The sequence below is a fragment of the Talpa occidentalis genome, unplaced genomic scaffold (genome assembly GCF_014898055.3).
Source record: "Talpa occidentalis isolate TD23 unplaced genomic scaffold, MPIMG_talOcc4v2.1 talOcc4.6, whole genome shotgun sequence".
NCBI lineage: Eukaryota > Metazoa > Chordata > Mammalia > Eulipotyphla > Talpidae > Talpa > Talpa occidentalis.
In genome coordinates this window covers 82,042,093-82,059,436 of record NW_023604972.1, presented here as the reverse complement: position 1 = coordinate 82,059,436, position 17,344 = coordinate 82,042,093, and the positions used below count along the sequence as shown (strand labels likewise).

Sequence of the window (17,344 nt, the reverse complement as noted above, 5' to 3'; positions counted from 1 at the left end):
GGAATCTGTGCCAACTGTGAGGTGGTGCCAGGTGGCACCAAGTAAAGCAAGTGGCATCTGTGTCCCCATGCTAGTTTGTTCCTTTGCCTGCTTCCAAGCTTTTTCTTTCTTTGCAGTGCTTAGAGTCAGAAATTGCAGAAAGTAGGGTGTAAGTGCTTTAGACTCTTTATTTTGCTCTAATAAAGAACCACATTTGAAGAGAGGAGGGAGGGAGAAAGGATGGACAAATGCAAGGAGGAAGGTAGGACTGAGCCGCAGAGTAAAATGATGAAGTTTGCACGTGACCAACACAGCCCTTGGAAGACTGGGAGAACCTGCCACACTCCCAAGCCGCCCTCCATCTTTCCCTTACCCTGTGCTCCAGGTGGATGGGCTGACCCTGCCATTTCCGCACTAATTCTCCATCCCTCCTGATTCCAGGTTTCTTCAAATGCTGCCACTCAATCTTGAAAACCACCCCTCCCTTTTATATCATTACACGGTTCCCCTGAGGCCCTAGTGTAGGTGGTGGAGAGCCCCCAGCTTCCTACATACCTGTTATCCTGTAACTCTCTGTTCCATCCCTTGTCTTCCCCAGCAGACTGGACTCTGTAAGGTCAGGGCTGTGATTGTGGTATAGTTGTATCTCCTGAGTATACTAAGTGTCCAGCATGTGGTAGATGCTACATATAATTTCTAATGAATAAGGAAAGGCATAAAAAATAAGCTGAAAATGAAATATGTAGGCTATGGAGCAACGCATATCCAAGAGTGGAGCAATGACCCAGTGCCTCCTTTGTGGGAATTAGACAAAAGGTGATTCTTTTGAAAACAAGAGCCACCTTCAAATTAGCAAACACTGTGTGGGCTGAATTTTGGTCCTCATTCGCTCCTCACCAAGGTATATATACAGTGAACAACCTGCTCCACCATGTGCAGTAGACATGGAAGGCTCTTTACACTGGTGGTTCTCAACTCTGGCTACATGTGAGAAAAATCTGGGCTGCTCCTCAGTAATAACCCTGTCCGAATTCCAACCTCACAGATTTGGATAGGCATTGGAATATATTTGAAATGCCCTAGGTAATTGGAGGCTGGGCTGAAATTAGAGCATTAGGCTTACCATCGTGAACATCTCTAAGTCGGCTCCATTGCAGGTGTTTGCATCATATAGACATGTCTTGGCATGCTGTTGTGGTTCAAGTTCCACCTTAATGCCAATGCCAGCACCAACTACTGGTGCTTCTAGATTTGATGCCAGGAGCCATTGTCTTTATTCCCCACCCCCAGATGCGATGTGAGGCATACCCCACCCTCCCACCTGATCCTCATCAGAGAGAGAGTTAAGAGGCTGCTAAACCACCCCAGAACTACAGCCCCAGATTGTGAGAGCAGTTCAGGTGTAAATTCCTTGGTCATTCCACACCTGGCCTTGTGATCTTGAGAAATTCCCTTAACAATTCCCTGCTTCAGTTACCTTGGCTATAAAACTAAACTAATGGTATGGACCTACTTGCCAGAAATGTCATAAGATTTAATGAACAAATAATTGTAAAGTGCTCCATAAATATAAATTGTTGTGCAATTGCTAAATAGCTTCATTGTGTAAAATTCCATAGAAATCTATGCTGTTCCTTTGAGTTTTTTGAATACTATTTATTTGATTTATGCATACAAGACAGCATTTGCCTAAAAACCTTTTCTTATATGGGTATTCTTTTTGATTTATTCTCTTTCACTCTGCCAGCACACAGCCTGACATATGTATAAAGGATTTGCAAGAAAAATCACTTAATGCATAGCATTTCCTTTGTTGTGACTGTCTTATCATGAACTGTTATAGTTGTCACTTATTCTCAGAATTGTTTGTCTAGTTTTCGCTCAGGCTTATAAATACTCACCTAGGACATGGTTTATAGACAGTGTAGGGAAAACAAATACATATGCTGGAATAGTCAACTTAGATTTATTCTAACTTAAGAAAAAAAAGGTTTAAAGGTTTAATGTGTGCTTGATAAGCTATAATTCAGCCTGAAAGATGCAAGTGGTTTATATTTACTCTCCTGGGTAAGCTCGACATTTATGGTTTCAACTCTTCTTGTACCTCTTCGGCAGGTTACGTCTTTCCCAGGAGAACTGATCTCAAAGCACAATTTCTGAGGATGCCATAACAGAGGAATGGGGACTTTTAACTAACTAGATATTGTGGAGGAGTGGATGCGGGGGACTAGAAAATTTGAGTGTTTGTGAAGTACTGTGAGTAGGCTTTGCTCCTGATCTACCTGAAGTTACTCAGAGTGGTAACCCTCTGAAAATTTGTGCCCTTAGTGCCCCTACCTAGCTTGACAGTCACTTCCGCTCTGATCGTAACTTTTCTTCCAAGAAGAAAGTCATCCAATTTTACTGGGCCAGGGGTCTTGGGTCTGTTCACAGCCTGGTCTTAAATCAAAAAATGCAAGTGGTTTATATTTACTCTATTTATTTGATTTATGCATAATTTTATGATTTATGAAATTGCTTGTCACCAGAGAGGCTGTGCAATGGGGCATGGCATCATGGGACTGGGCTTTTCTGAGGCCTTTGGCAAGTCATTTCAGCTAAAGATACAAATACCCAATAAGGTGACTGGGGGACAAATGACATCAACTATGCGAGATGTCCTGTTTACTGTCAAGCACGCAGGAGGAATTCTTCAAAGGTTCGCAAAATCCGAATTATAAAATATCCATGATCTTAACCCCCAGAGAAGAGTTACATTAAAAATGACAGACAGGGTATTATACTGTAAAGGAAAAACAATAGGCTTTAGCTTCGGGAGAGCTGCATACCTCTCCCTGCCACTACCTAGCTGTGTGACCTTGGACAAATCACTTGACCTCTCCCACTCTCTGTTTTCTGAGCTGGAAAATGGAGATGATGGTGTCCAATTTATAGGGGTACTAGGTGACAATTAAAATAACACAAGTGCATTTCTGGAAAAATGGAAGGCTTTCATAGAGTTAATGGCTGTTTCATATTGCCTTATTTTTAGGAAATAACTCTTTGATAGTCTTTCAATAAATGATGGATTAGAGATTTTAGAAAAATAATTTTATCTTTACAGACCTTGGAACGTTTTATTGACTATACATTGAAAAATCTCTGACTAGCTACTTTTCTGCAATCATGAGATACACAGATCAAATACTTTGTGCAAGGCTGATGTTTCTCTCAGCTAACTTATTACATAGCAGCAATGATTAAGGCCCTCTGAGCTACTTGTGAGCCTTTTCCTCATAGCATGTTAATAGGTTAAGTTTCCTTCATGATTACTAATTTCATATGACTTCACAGGATGATTACATATTTATGTATTATTTATTATGCAAATCTAGCATTATACATTATTTAAAGCCATATTAAAACTATGTATTATTTATGATGGAACTATATTAATATATATTATTTCAAGTAACTTTGGTTAGGACTTTTCTTCCTGCGGCTCATGGTCATTGGAAGTTAGTATTCCACTCAAGAATCAATGCAGCTCTCCTTCCAGGGACACTGCCACAAGTTCCCTATCAGCCTAACTTCAGCAGAGCCAATTGTCTATTCAGTGACTCTCGACATTCTCCAGCATCAGGGATAAAGCCTACAGTTCCCTGGCTGCTGACAGCCATGCTATGTGGTGTCTTTGCTTTGAACACTTGTGAAGTAGGTGGTTTGCCATTGGGATTCTATCCCTCGCACAGTAACCTTCATTGTCATCATCTTTCCTGTTCTGGATAGATCAGACAAACTGGTAAAAGTAGGAGTCAGTTAATATATATTGCCTGGAAGTCAAGAAAACCTGAAAAAACACTGATTTAAATATTAGTAATGTATGTGGTCTCACTTTATAGAAACTTCAGACATAGGTGAACTGTCAGGGTTAACCTCTCCATAATTCTCCTGTCCTTCCTTTCTGTGTCCATCATTAATATTCTTCTAGATTGTTGCCACACAGATGCAAACTGGTTGATAACAGATTCAAGCATGAAATCCTTTTTAAAAATCTTGTAAGGTCAGAATGATGGGTGGCAGGAAAGGGGCTTTATTATTCCTTTCATAGGATTTTTTGGAGAGAAGAAGGAAGAATCTGTAACTTCTTAATGATTTTCTAATTTTTAATCTTCTTCGCTTGATTGGGGAAGGGGGTGTTTAGATGAAAGCCTGTCATTCCATGCTTGCTTTGCTGTGACAAAGTTCAAAATTCACATGACCCTGGATGATCTAGGCAACTGTTGTCTGCAGAAGTTAAATCTTTGTAGAATGCCAAGTCTCTCATCCCACTTTCCGTTATTCCCTATTTACTTATTCTACATGAGTATGATCCAGTTCTCTTTGTACATCGACTTCCTAGCTATTAATTTTTAACTTTAATTTAGATTTACAGAAAAGTTGCAAAGATTGAACAGAGTTTTCTTGTCTATATTTCACCCATTTTCCTTAATGTTTACATCTTATGTAACTAAGTTACATTTTCAAGGCTTGGAAATTAACGTTGTTATGATACTATTGGCTAAACTACAGACTAATTGGATTTCACCAATTTTTCCATGAATGCCCCCATTCTCTTCTCGAATCCAATCCAAGACATCACATAACATTTAGCCATCCTGTTTCCTTAGTCTCCTCCAATCTGTGACAGTTTCTATTCTTTTCTTGTTTCTCATGACCTTACAGTTTAAAGATTGCTTTTCACTGATTTTGTACAATGTCCTTCAACTTGTGTTTACCTGATATTTTCACATGATTAAACTGGGGTTATGGGTTTGGAGGAAGAATACCACAAAGGTGAAGTGTCCTTGTCACATCACTTATCAAATGATACAAAGGATATTAACTAGAGAACCCACCCTTTGCTCTTTTTCCTGTCCATACTCTTTTTTTTTTGGAAGCTAGACACAAAGTCTAGCCCTCATCCAGGGGAGGGGAGTGAAGGGTGAAGCTACACCTTGTGGAGAGGAACTTCTACATATATTATTTGAAGTTCTTTTTTTTTTTAAAGAAGCCATTCAATTTATTTTTTTTAAATTTTTATTTTATACATTTTTTCATTTTTGCACAATGTATGCATTTTCATCTTGGTTATAGTCCCCATACAATTCCCACCCCCCCTTGTTTTGATCCTACTCCCTCTTCCCGTCCCCCGCCACCCCCCACCCACGTAGTGTGTCTCTGGTTTATAGTTGCTTGTTGATTTTGATTTTTACTTCATTATTTGAAGTTCTTTTGTAAAATTTGTTTCTTCTCCCCATTTATTTGCTCAACCATTTATTTATCTCATTATAGATTTATGGACATTTATTTTATATTATTTGCATTATAATCCTTTCAGATTGCCTCTTGTGTCTTTTTGTTCCCTTTTTTAACTTTTCTTTGAGTACTTTTTATATTTCAGGCATTACAAGATACTCCTGACCAGTCTTATATTTTCCTCTTCCTGTCCTAAAGACCAGCCATATCTCCGTGGAGCCCTTGTCCATGTATTGGGGAGTGGGGCTACAACACCACGATCAGGGTGCCGGTTGTGCTTCTTGATACTGGACTCTTACAACTTCTAGGTTCTCTCTGTTGTCGGAGCTGTGAAGTCATGTCTGTTTACAACACACGTGCACATACATGACTATTTCTGTATACATATTAAAATGAAGGTGAATTCATATAGTACCCCAGGTCATTCTATCTGTCCCCCTTATTTATTCTTAACATTTTTCCTCTGATATGAAAGTCTGGTTCCCATTATTTAAAATGCATTTACTTATTTGTTCAATTCTTTTTTAAAAAAAAAGATTTATATATTCACTCATACAAGAGTTGGGGTACAGGTCAGAGATGCGGGGGGTGAGAGGATTCACCTAAGACAGAGTGGGGAACAGAACAGGTGGACTGACTGAAACACACTGCTGAGAGGAGCAGCAGGCGAGACAGGAGAGATGCTGCGCCATGTGGGTTACTCTCTGGCCGGCCAGGGATCGAACTCATGCTGCCGAGGCTGAAGACAGCTTCACAGTGCTGTGCTTAATCCCTTGTGCCACCAGGGAGGCCCCAATTCTTTTTTTTAAAGATTTATTTATTTATACATACAAGAACTGGGGTACAGGCCAGCGATGCAGGGGGTGAGAGGACTCACCAGAGACAGATGGGGAACAGAACAGGCAGATCTATTGAAATACACTGCTGAGGGGAGCAGCAGGCTAGTCAGGAGAGGTCTGCTGCGCCATGTGGGCAGCTCCCTGCCTGGCTGGGGATCAAACTTGTGCTGCAGAGGCTGCAGACAGCTTCACAGTGCTGTGCTTAATCCCTTGCACCACCAGGGAGACCCTATTTGTTCAATTATTGTGTCCAGTAGGTTCAGAATTGCTAACTTACATTTCTGCAAGAGCGAATTTACTGACTAGAATGCAGTATTCATGTGCAGCTCTTCTTTTTGTACTTACAGCAATCACTCAAAACATCATTTTCCAAAGTTAGTAGGTCAGTCCCTTTCCCCCTACTCCTTTCGGTAAAATTATGTTATACATTTATGATATGCCTTGGCATTTGCCTTAGTCCATATTCCATCTTGAGACTCCATCTTGAGTTTTTTAAAAAAAAATGCTTGAAACTTCCTCTTTGTGATGTTCAAATCTATAGTTTTTGGGAAATGCATAGAGTCACATAGCCATCAGAACTATAAAACGGTTCCTTTAGCTGAAAAATTGTTCCTATGTCGCACCCATCTAATCTGTATAGAACAGATGCTAACAGTCTTGTAGTCAATTGTCCTTCTCTCAACCTCTGATAACCACTGCTCTGTTTTTCCTCTATCATTAGCTTTTCTAGAATATCACATAATGGAATTTTATAATATGTAGGGTCTAGCTTTTTTCCTCTTAGTGAAATGTATTTAAAATTAGCCAAATGCTGGATAAATCAATAACTCATTCCTTTTTATTGCTAAATAGTATTCCATCATATGATTATAGCACAGATTGTTTATCCATTCAAAAACTGAAAGATATTTTACTTGTGTACAGATTTTTGTCAATTGTGCATAGGCTTCTATTAATATAATGTACAGGTTTTGGGGGTATGAAGTTAATTTTTTAATTCACTTCAGTAAATACTTAGGATTGGGGTTATTGGATTGAATACTAAGTAAGAGTTTAACTTTATAAGGAATTGTGAAAATATTTTCCAAAGTAGCTACATTTTGCATGCCCACCAGCAAAATATGAGGTCCAGTTGCTATGCAATCTCACCAGCAATTGGTGTTATGTGTTCTTAGCAGTTTTCTAAATGTTTAATGTTCTTTGCTTGATTTCTGAAACTATATTGACATCGACCTGATGGGGGTCTTAAATGAAAGGAAAGTGTGTACAGTGTAAGGTTATAGGACAGAGAGCAAAGGAGAGACTTGGGTAACAATAGAAGAGAGGCTGTACCTGAAATTGGAAAACTTAGATCTGAACTTGGACCCAAGTGTGGTCTTGCATACTGGATCTTAGGACCTCAGTTTTCTCATAAATAAAATAGAGCTATGTTGTGAAAATGGACAAATGCCAATGAACAGGATTTGCTAGTTGCATAGTGAAAGGAGGCAGGATTTGCTTTGTTAGTTTCCTTCCTTAGCTGTTTAGCCATTGTGTTTACTAACCCTTGACCTTCATTCTCGGGCAGCTCTCTCAGGCTGGCCCTGTTTCTCGAAGATGTCACCATCCCACACACATTGTGCCTCAACTTCTAGACTTCTCAGGGTCAGAGCTATGAAATCTACAGCCTTATCTCATTAATTTTCCATTTTCCTTTCAATCTCCACTTCATTTATCATAATTTACCTTCCTTGGGAAGGTGTGGGTTGGGGGGGTGGGAGGACCCTAAATGGCCAGAGCAAATACAGATCTGTATTGTAAAAACAGAATGATAATCAGGCCCACAAGAACTCCAGCTCCACCACTAAATGACTGCAAGTCATTAATATTTTTTTTAAAGATTTATTTATTTATGCATACAAGAGCTGGGGTACAGGCCAGAGATACGGGGGGTGAGAGGATTTACCAGAGACAGAGTGGAGAACAGAACAGGCAGACTGACTGAAATACACTGCTGAGGGGAGCAGCAGGCGAGTCAGGAGAGGCCTGCTGTGCCATGTGGGTTGCTCCCTGGCGGGCCAGGGATTGAACTCCTGCTGCAGAAGCTGCGAACTGCTTCATAGTGCGGTGCTTAACCCCTTGTGCCACCAGGGAGGCCCTCATTAATCTTTTTAAGCCTTAGTTTCTTCACATATAAAATGGGAATACTCAACTCAAGTCAGGATCCAATGAATAAATAGATAATTGATGTTTATAATAATTATCATTAGAGTGTGGTAGAAATAATCAGGTTTTGCAGTTTTCCGTCCATAAATTCTACCTACTGGCCTGTGATTTTCAATGTGCCTTTGTCTCAAAGCATCCTCATTCATTCCTGGGGGTTTTGAAGCATCCCGTGTCTGCTCAAGGCCAGTCCCCTCTGTCTTCTCCTCACATGCCCCATCTATATTTCCTGCCTCCATGATAAGACTACTTCCTAGCTAGGTCAGGAGCTGCCTCCTTGGGTCACTAAAGTCGCCAAACCCTTGAGGAGCCAATGAAGGCTGTAATGCCTTTGCTTATGGCTGGGGCACAACATAGTTCCATATTCCAAGAACAAATGAGCTGATTGCCCCCACCTTAACATTTCTGTGCTGTCAAGAGTCATTTGGAGCTTTGCTTTGACTCCCAGTCTCAGCCGCTCAGAGAAGTAGCTCTTTCAGCTCATCTCCTCCATCAAGGACAGTTTATGGGGCTAGGCTTCAGATGGGCCACAGCTTCTCTAACTCTGTCCCCAGCCCTGCCTTCCAGAGAACGCAATAGAAAACACTTCCTCCAGATGTGCCTTCTTACTATGCAAACCACTCAGGGAAATAGTTAACCAGAGGAAGACAATGAGGCTGACGTTTTTTCTCAAGCCACCCACACACTTCTGCTGAATTTTGACTGAAATCATCTCACAAAAAAGCAGTGGTGTGAAAGCATTTTATAAACCTTAAAGTGCTTGGAGATGTTTATTGTCATTGTTACAGGTGTAGTGTTCATGGTTTGTGTGAGCTACCTTCAGGAAACTAGACTGTATCACCACAGAGCTAAGATAAAGAGAGTTTTAGGGCTTGTGCTGGGGCCTTAAGTCACTCGACAGGTGCCCCCTCCCCAGCATACTTTCCTGCTCGGGCTGGCTCTGACTCCCTCTTTTAAAGCAACAACTTTGTGTTTTTGTACAACTCAATTCCCGCTAGAGGCAGTGTTGACCCAGAGGATCACACACAGCCAATCAGACACAGAGCACAGCAGCTGCCAAATCCTTTCAAAGTGTTTGAAAATACACTTTAAATAATGAAAGCAAGCAAGATGGGAGAACTGGCCTCCCAACCTTTCCCCAGCCCTGGGGGAGCCCTCAGATGGCTCACTCCCCAGGAGCCCAGAGCTCAACTGACAGAGCAACCCAGAGTATAGGATGTGGGGGAAGAACCACCTAGTGGTGATTTCTGAAACAGACACAGGAACTAATAACGGAATTTGCTTGACTGTGGGTCTCCTGTGTCTAGATGCAGAAAGGGATCTAAAACATTTGCCGAACTATTCTTCTGTTGTTCTCCCCTGCTTTGGTCTCTGGCTTGAGCGTTTCTGGTGAAAACTTGGGTCCAATAGAGGATACTAATGAAAGAACGGGAAACTCAACCAAGGGCCATGAAGGATTAACCTCAGCTGTTCCAAGCTCTCCTTTGATGTCCTTTGTCTTTATGGAATGGACCTCAGTGTGTGTGTGTGTGTGTGTGTGTGCGCACGCATGCACACATGCTTTGTGGTGTGTACTATGGTCCCTCTTTAAAAAAAAACCAGCAACAAATGGCAAGCCTCTTTAGTGACTCTTCTCTCCTCCACTAAAACCACAGGATTTTGAAAGACATCTCCACTCCCTGCAGGCAACTTTGGCTCTGACCTAGTTCCCTCCATTAGAAAATTTAACTCTTCTTTTCTCTCCTTCTTCCCCACTCATTTAAAGCAGATAAATGTGATATACCAGCTTGCTCCATGCCCTGCCATTTCCAGCCAGCCATTGGGGATCCCTATCTGAGAAGCTGGATCCAGAGGACATGTCTAAGAGCAGCTGTCCATGCTTTGTCCATTGCACGGCTGGTCATCACAGTGGCCTGATTACAGCGTTCTGAGAGTTTGCTGGGAATTGAGTGTCATCCTGAATCCACAAGTCACTTCTTATCCTATAGACAGAATAAAAAGTGCCTGTGGCCTCTGAACATGTACATGTAGGATTGGGACTTGCTTGCCTCACAGCTGCAGGCAGAAAACACCAGGAAAGCACTGGTCCTGGAGGAGTAAATAGATGCCCTTTGGGGAAAGAAGACCCTCTCTGTAGTTCTCCATCATTTCTCCACAGAGGAGGCACAAGACAGCACACTCAGTGTCTTATGTGCGATTGTCACACTGAACTCCCCAAGTTTCCTTCCCACTCAAGAAAACAAATTGCCCTTCAAACGAATGAGGTCTGCTTTATTTATTTCTCAAAGTTCAACTTTGAATCCACTCTCATGTAGTAAAATTTAATTATTTTCTAACTTTGATGTATTTTTCTATAAGTCATTTGTAACATAACATCTTAAAGTGGCTTATTAGAGTGTGATTAAGAATATTATCTTAGGACCTCCCTGGTGGCACAGCAGTTGAGCGCTGGGTTGCCAAGCTGCCCGCAGCCTCTGCAACGCTGCTTTGATCCCCGGCTGCCAGGTGAGGGTCTCACATGGCACGCAGACCTCTCCTGCCACCTGCTGCTCCCCTCAGCAGGGTGCTTCATCAGTCTGCCTGTTCTGCTCTCTGCTCTCTGCTCTGGCTCTGGTGGATTCTCTCCCCATCTTGTGCTTCTGACTGTACCCAGTGCTTGTATAAGTAAATAAATAAATCTTTAAAAAAAAAAAAGAATATTATCTTAGAAAGTGGGTGAAATTTTGGGGGTGAGTCATTTTGTAAAAAGACCATAGAAAGGAATTTGTCTGTTTTTCCTTTCTTATCTGTAGTCTTTGATCTAGGTATCTCTCCAGAAATAGAGGAAGGTCAAGAAAAGGACCAAGAAGAATCTTTGCTTTTGACTGGGAAAATAGTCAGTCTGACTCTAGAAGCTCAGAATTAGATGCTGAAGAAAACAGTGAGTCCTAAGTGTGTCACTTAACTGAATATTAGGTCATGTAACTTTACTGCATAATATTTTTGGAATCTTTGGAGAAAATGAAGAAAGAGCTGTTAGCATTCATTATCAAGTTTCACAAGGGATTATCTGGTATCTCCCCATACTAATCATAGCAATGGTTTCACTAGTTTCTACCTTAAAAAGATGCTTCATTGAACCAAGCAGACAGTGTTCCTTTGGGAGGTATTAATGTATGTGAAATGGATTTTGAAACTTCAAACATCAGATAAATAATGCAGATTATTTAAATGGTCTTGCTATTTGGTGGCAGAATGACTCAGACCTAAATCAGAAATAGTTAAGTAGAAAAATCTTAACTGGGCCTGAAAGGAATTATGGAAGAAATCTGGCTGCTAATCATCCCTCATTCACCTCCTACTCTTTCTGGAGAAAAAAAAAATAAATCTGAAGCTCTAATATCACCGTGAATGAAAAAAAAATCTGGAAACAAAATTAGCATGACTCAGAGCAGAGTAGTCTGGACGACTGGGCTGGCCTGGCACATTCTCCAGTCTGGCCCCATTAACAGCAGGAGAGAGAGAAAGTTGCTCACGTGGTTCCCTGGTGAGGTGATACAGGTGTGGGTGGAGCAATATCCGCAGACTGGCAATTCCATGAACAAGCAGAAAGGGGGCTGAACCTGGGCATAGACCTGGATGCAAGAGTTTGAAGCAGGGGTTGGTCTGGAATCAAATGGCACTAGCATCAGAGGTTGAAAGAGTGAGGGATCATAGAGTAAGTGGAGTGAAAGACTATGCTGTATTCTCTCTGTCTGTCTGTCTGTCTGTCTCTCTGTCTCTCTCTCTCGCTCTCGCTCTCTCTCACATACACATACACACACAAGACGCTGAGACCCTTAAGAGAAGGAATGTCTCTTCTTTCCTCTGTATCCCAGCACCTTACAAGGGTAACATGCACTGTATATAATTAATATCCAACAAATATTAGTGATTTCTATTAATTATCCTTCTCCATACAGAAAGTTTCTGTGTGCTTTGTGACAGGCAGAATGAGTGCTAGGCCTTCAAGTACCCAGCGCTCTGTTGGGAATATAAACTGACTTTCCAAATGTCCATCCTTATAGTTGAAGACATCTTTTTTTTTTTTTTTTTTTTTTTTTTTGGCACAGTCCATTGAAATTGCTTCCTTTCTGGTTTTACAATCTGCTTTTAGTGTCAGACTGATCTAGCCAGAACTGACCTTACTAAAATGCAAATGGGTTATAACTCAAAGTATAAAGTAAATATCCATGAGTTTATATTAATACAAGTAAATGATTGGATAAATAAATGGATGAGAATGGACAAATTTCCTGTGCAGAAAAATGCCAAGTAAATTATGTAGCCACTCCCTCCTTGAAGAGGATGTCCAGCTCCATGTTACTTAAGTGTGAGCTGTGCGTGCTGACTTCCTTCTGAAGTGCATAGTAAAAAGGAGACAAAGAGTGACTCTTTAGTGGAGAAATCTGAGGAACGCTATCTCAGGTGGTCAAGGTCAGCCTTAATAGTCTAAGTAATAAATGATAAAGTTCATATATTCATTGTACATACCTTGATAGACTGAGTGATACTTCCTTTGGGATCTTCCTTCCCAAACTCATAATTCCAGTCCACTTATGGGAAAAACATAGACAGTTCCAAGTTGCAGGACATCTACAAATTACCCTTGCCAGTATGTCTCAAAACATTCAAGGTTATCAAAAGTAAGAAATTCTGAGAAATTATCACATCCAAAAGGACCCTAGGGAGACATAACAACTAACTGTTATATGACATTCTGGATGCATCTTGGAATGAAAAAGAACATTGGGTAAAAACTAGAGAAATCTGAATAAAGTATTTAGTTCAAAACAGTGTTTCAATATTGCTTCATCATGGTGACAAATGGACTCTGCTAATGTAAGATGCTAATGCCAGGAGAAACTGGATGTGGGATTGTACATAGAACTTATTCTATAATTTTCACAACTTTTATGTAGACCTAAAATTGTTCTAAAAATTAAAGTTTGTTAAAATGAAAGAAAAAAAATAGGGGGGAAATGAAATCAAACTCCACCAGTTAGAAAATTCTGGTAGACTTGGTCACCATTAAATCAAGGACATTTCCCAAGAAGCAGCAACATCTTCCCCGCTCAGAGGCCATCAAATTCTGAATTCTTTAGAAACATGACAGTGGTGGTGACACCTTCTCCATTTAGAAAATAGAAAGCACCCACACTCCTCATCCCTCTTCTGCAGGCAGTTGGGCATAGAGTTGATGGGCAACTTGGGTTCCACATGAGACCATAAACTCGGGACAATTCCTGACCTTCTCTGAACCTGCTTCGTCACCTATAAAATGAAGAAATAATAATACTTAGCATGTGGAATTGTTAAGGTAAAATAATGAGATAACACATAAAATTACATAACACAGACTCTGACAGAATGATTAATAGAGTGTTACATCTCATCCCAGACCTTGCCGGTAGAGCCCAGTGAGTAGACTCTTCATGTGAGAAACACAGAAGTGGTGCTTGTTCTCTAGAAGTTTATCGCCAATATCAAAGTGGACAGATGCAGTGGTAGTTAGAATATACATCAGGCAGGGAATTGTCTCAGTGTCTCACAAAGCCAGAGTTAGTTAAGGAGCCTGAGGTGTGGTTTACTCTGAAACTGCTTTCAGAGGCAGTACATTTGGAAGAGAAGCTGTGTGGAGGCCTGATATTTACCCTCAGGCAACTCATTTGGTCATTTTCTGACTGGATTGATTTCTGTGGGACCAGGAAACCCAGTTTTAATATATTCCAGCCAGTTTTCAGCCTATACACTGATTACAATCAGATCCAAACCAGCTTGAGCAGACTTTGCCAGTAAAATGTCATGAGACTTTAGAGCCAATTCTTTATTACTTTAATAAATCTAAACATACAACAACTACAGTTTTACCAATAACCAGTCGTGCTTTTATAATTTTAGCACAGATAGCCATTGAGTGTGTCTGCTAGGGTGTGTTTTCACTATTTTGAGATCTCCCTGCTGACTGAGCATAATTCCACTCTCCCCAGTGGTGTTTACCAACGTTCCCCTCTATAACCATTTGGCTATTTGACCAGGTAGAGATGCCAGTGGGAGAGGCAGCTGTTGCTGGCTTCACCATCCTTCCTTTCTGAAGACCAGCAAGTTAACTCCCTGTTTCCATCCACCTGGGCAATTTCTCTCTGGAGCAGAGAAGCTCCTGGAATGCCAGGCCTTGAAGTGGAGTTTCCAGCCATGACAGTTCTCTGCTTGTGCTCTTGCTCCCTGAAGCCAGCCTCTCAAAAAGGTACAGGATGGAAGATTCCCCTGGTATCCTCAGGCAAAGGCTAAGCCATCCAGTTGGATGCTGTGCAGTCTAACTTTCTTATAGAATTTTGGCACCTTCTTATTTCCTTGTAATTAAAAAAAATACATATTCAGTTGACACACCAGTCATTCTTTTTTAAGCAATATCAATCAATTTCTATGTTATTTCCTGTGAGTCCATTGTGTCTAGCATTGTGTTAGGAGCTTTAGATTACCTTCAGAAGGAAGTTATTTATAATACATGTTTTGTTTTTTCTTTTCACATTTTCATTCCTGCTCTTGGTGTATTACAATTTCCACAATAGTTTCAACAGTTTGTATGTTAAGGTTTTCACTGTTATGCTTTCATTTTTTTTTTTCACCTTACAGATTTAGCCCTGTGTTAATGCAGGGGAAGTATAGAACTAAACAGTCATCTGATAAATGCAATAAGGCAGGATAGAAATTTGGATCCTTGTAGTGAAATGAAAATTTCTAATATGAGTTTCCCATCCACTCTACTCCATTATAAATTGTTGATTAATTCTTTTCCTAACCAGGGCCTCCCTGGTGGCGCAGAGGGTTGAGCACTGTGCTGTGAAGCTCTCTGCAGCCACTGCAGTGTGGGTCGATTCCTGGCCGGCCAGGAAGAAATCCACATGGTGCGGCAGACCTCTCCTGCCTCGCCTGCTGCTCCCCTTAGCAGTGTCTTCTGTCCATCTGCCTGTTCTGCTCTTCGCTCTGTCTCTGGTGAATTCTCTCACCCTCCCGCGCCTCTGACCTTGTATAAATAAATAAATCTTAAAAATAATGAAAAAAAAATGAAAAAAATTCTTTTTCCTAACCAATAAGGAAAAACTAATTAATGTTCATTGAACACCTACTATGTGCCAATCACTCTGTTAAGTGTTTTACACACAGCATTTGATTTAAGTGGAGATAAATTACAGTCATCACAAACTTGCAATTTCTTTGGTTTTAGGCAGTTGAATTTCACCTCTCCCTGAATATATTCACAGTAGCACACCAAACAAAACATCTCATTGGTACGTCAGTACATGACCTTCATGACATCAGTTTTCTGCTGAATCTACATTTTAATATACTAGCTACTTGGTAAGAATTGTTGAATTGAACATATAGTGTCCAAGATCTTTGCATCTACTCATCTCTATGTGCAATCATGAAAAGAATCTTATAAAAAAATCTAAGCTAATACTTAAAAATATGCAACATGTATACAGGTATTTTGGAATGATTACTGACATTTACATCTGTCTTTATCCAATATTTGGATGTCTTGATAAGAAAACAAGAACTAAACCAATGTTTGAGTTATTTAAAGGATCGGGTAACAGGTTAACTTATTTTAAAGGCTATTTTGGCTTCATAAAACTCTAACCGCAGAAGTGAAAATTAAATGTCAACAAAGGCCCTGCCTTGCAAAAGCATGCACGATCAACTCAAGTTTCCCTCCTGCAAAGTCAGTCACACTTGCCGATTATACATGATGGGCTCAGGTCACATCACATCACATATATGAAAGAAAATCAAGCCTGTAGTCATTCAACCAAACTGGGTTTATTGAAAAATCTATTGCAGCCATACCTGCAGAGTTTGACTTGGGGAATACAAGAGATCAATAAGATGGGTCCCTCTCTTCTTGGAGAGATAAGACTAACATAGTTAAAATAAATATAGAAGTATGCAAAGGTAGGATCAATTCAATTTAATAAATTTTTTCCTGTGTATAAGCAAATCTGATTGAAAATCATTAGAAATTCAGTTCAATAAAAACTTTTTGAGCACTATATACAGGGCTTACAAAGGCTTATTCTGTTTTCTTTGAATGGCTGGGTCTATAAAATGCCTGCCAGTGGGCAGGTAAACAGTGCATTGTGAAAGGATGAATGAATGAATTTACTGTATAAAAAGGTTAAGAAGAAAGTAAAGTCATAAGGCAAATATCAAAAAATTGTAATATTCAGTGGAAAATGATCACTATGAACTGTTATGAAAGTTTAGATGTGGAGGAGATACTTAGCTGAAAATCTGGGAATTCAGGTTCAGGGGCAGATAATACGATTTGAGTGAATTGTAAGACTGAAAGAGGGTGAGAATGGGGAGTCACAATGGGATTTGGAAAAAAACACAACTGAATTGAACTATTTGATGTGCAGAATCAGCTGGAAAGTTGTGTCAAGTAGATTGGAGTGGGAAAATTGTTAAGGAAGGTCTGTTTATTATTGCATAAATCATAGGTAATAGGAGGTAGAACTAGGGTGGACAGTAGATGGGAAAAGAAGTAAATTCACGAAAGCAAACTCCTTAGGTTTTTGTCTACTGAATCTATATCGAATATTTGTATAGGGAAGATGGAGGATAAATCTAAACTTTAGACTAAAAGAGTGTTTGCTTTAAAAGTAATACATGGCAGGGGCCTCCCCTGGTGGCGCAGGTGGTTGAGTGCAGTGCTGTAAAGCTGTCTGCAGCCTCTGCAGTGCCGGTTTGATCCCAGCTGGTTGCGGAGCAACCCACATGGCGAAGCAAACCTCTCCTGTCTTGCCCGCTGCTCCCCTCAGCAGTGTATTTCATCAGTCTGCCTGTTCTGCTCCCTGCTCTGTCTCTGGTGAATCCTTTTCACCCTCCCGCACATCTGGCCTGTACCCCGGTTCTTGTATAAATAAATAAATAAATCTTAAAAAAAAGAGTAATAGATGGCATTAGGAAGGAGTAGAGGAGAGGTCTTTACATTTTCTGTTCAAGATTAGAAGTTTATAGCA

The 17,344-nt window shown here is 40.4% G+C and overlaps 1 long non-coding RNA gene across 8 annotated transcripts in view; it reads left to right on the top strand.

Moving 5' to 3' along the window:
- Nucleotides 1–17,344, top strand: part of LOC119261146 (uncharacterized) — an 87,861-nt gene that overhangs the window by 41,567 nt on the left and 28,950 nt on the right. The window contains exon 10 of one of the 8 annotated variants that reach the window (XR_005128942.2): nucleotides 10,066–10,078. The exons of the other annotated variants lie outside the window; for them this stretch is intronic. This is a non-coding gene — a long non-coding RNA (uncharacterized LOC119261146). Of the gene's footprint in view, nucleotides 1–10,065; nucleotides 10,079–17,344 lie in introns of those variants that run through there. 8 annotated transcript variants of the gene reach the window in all.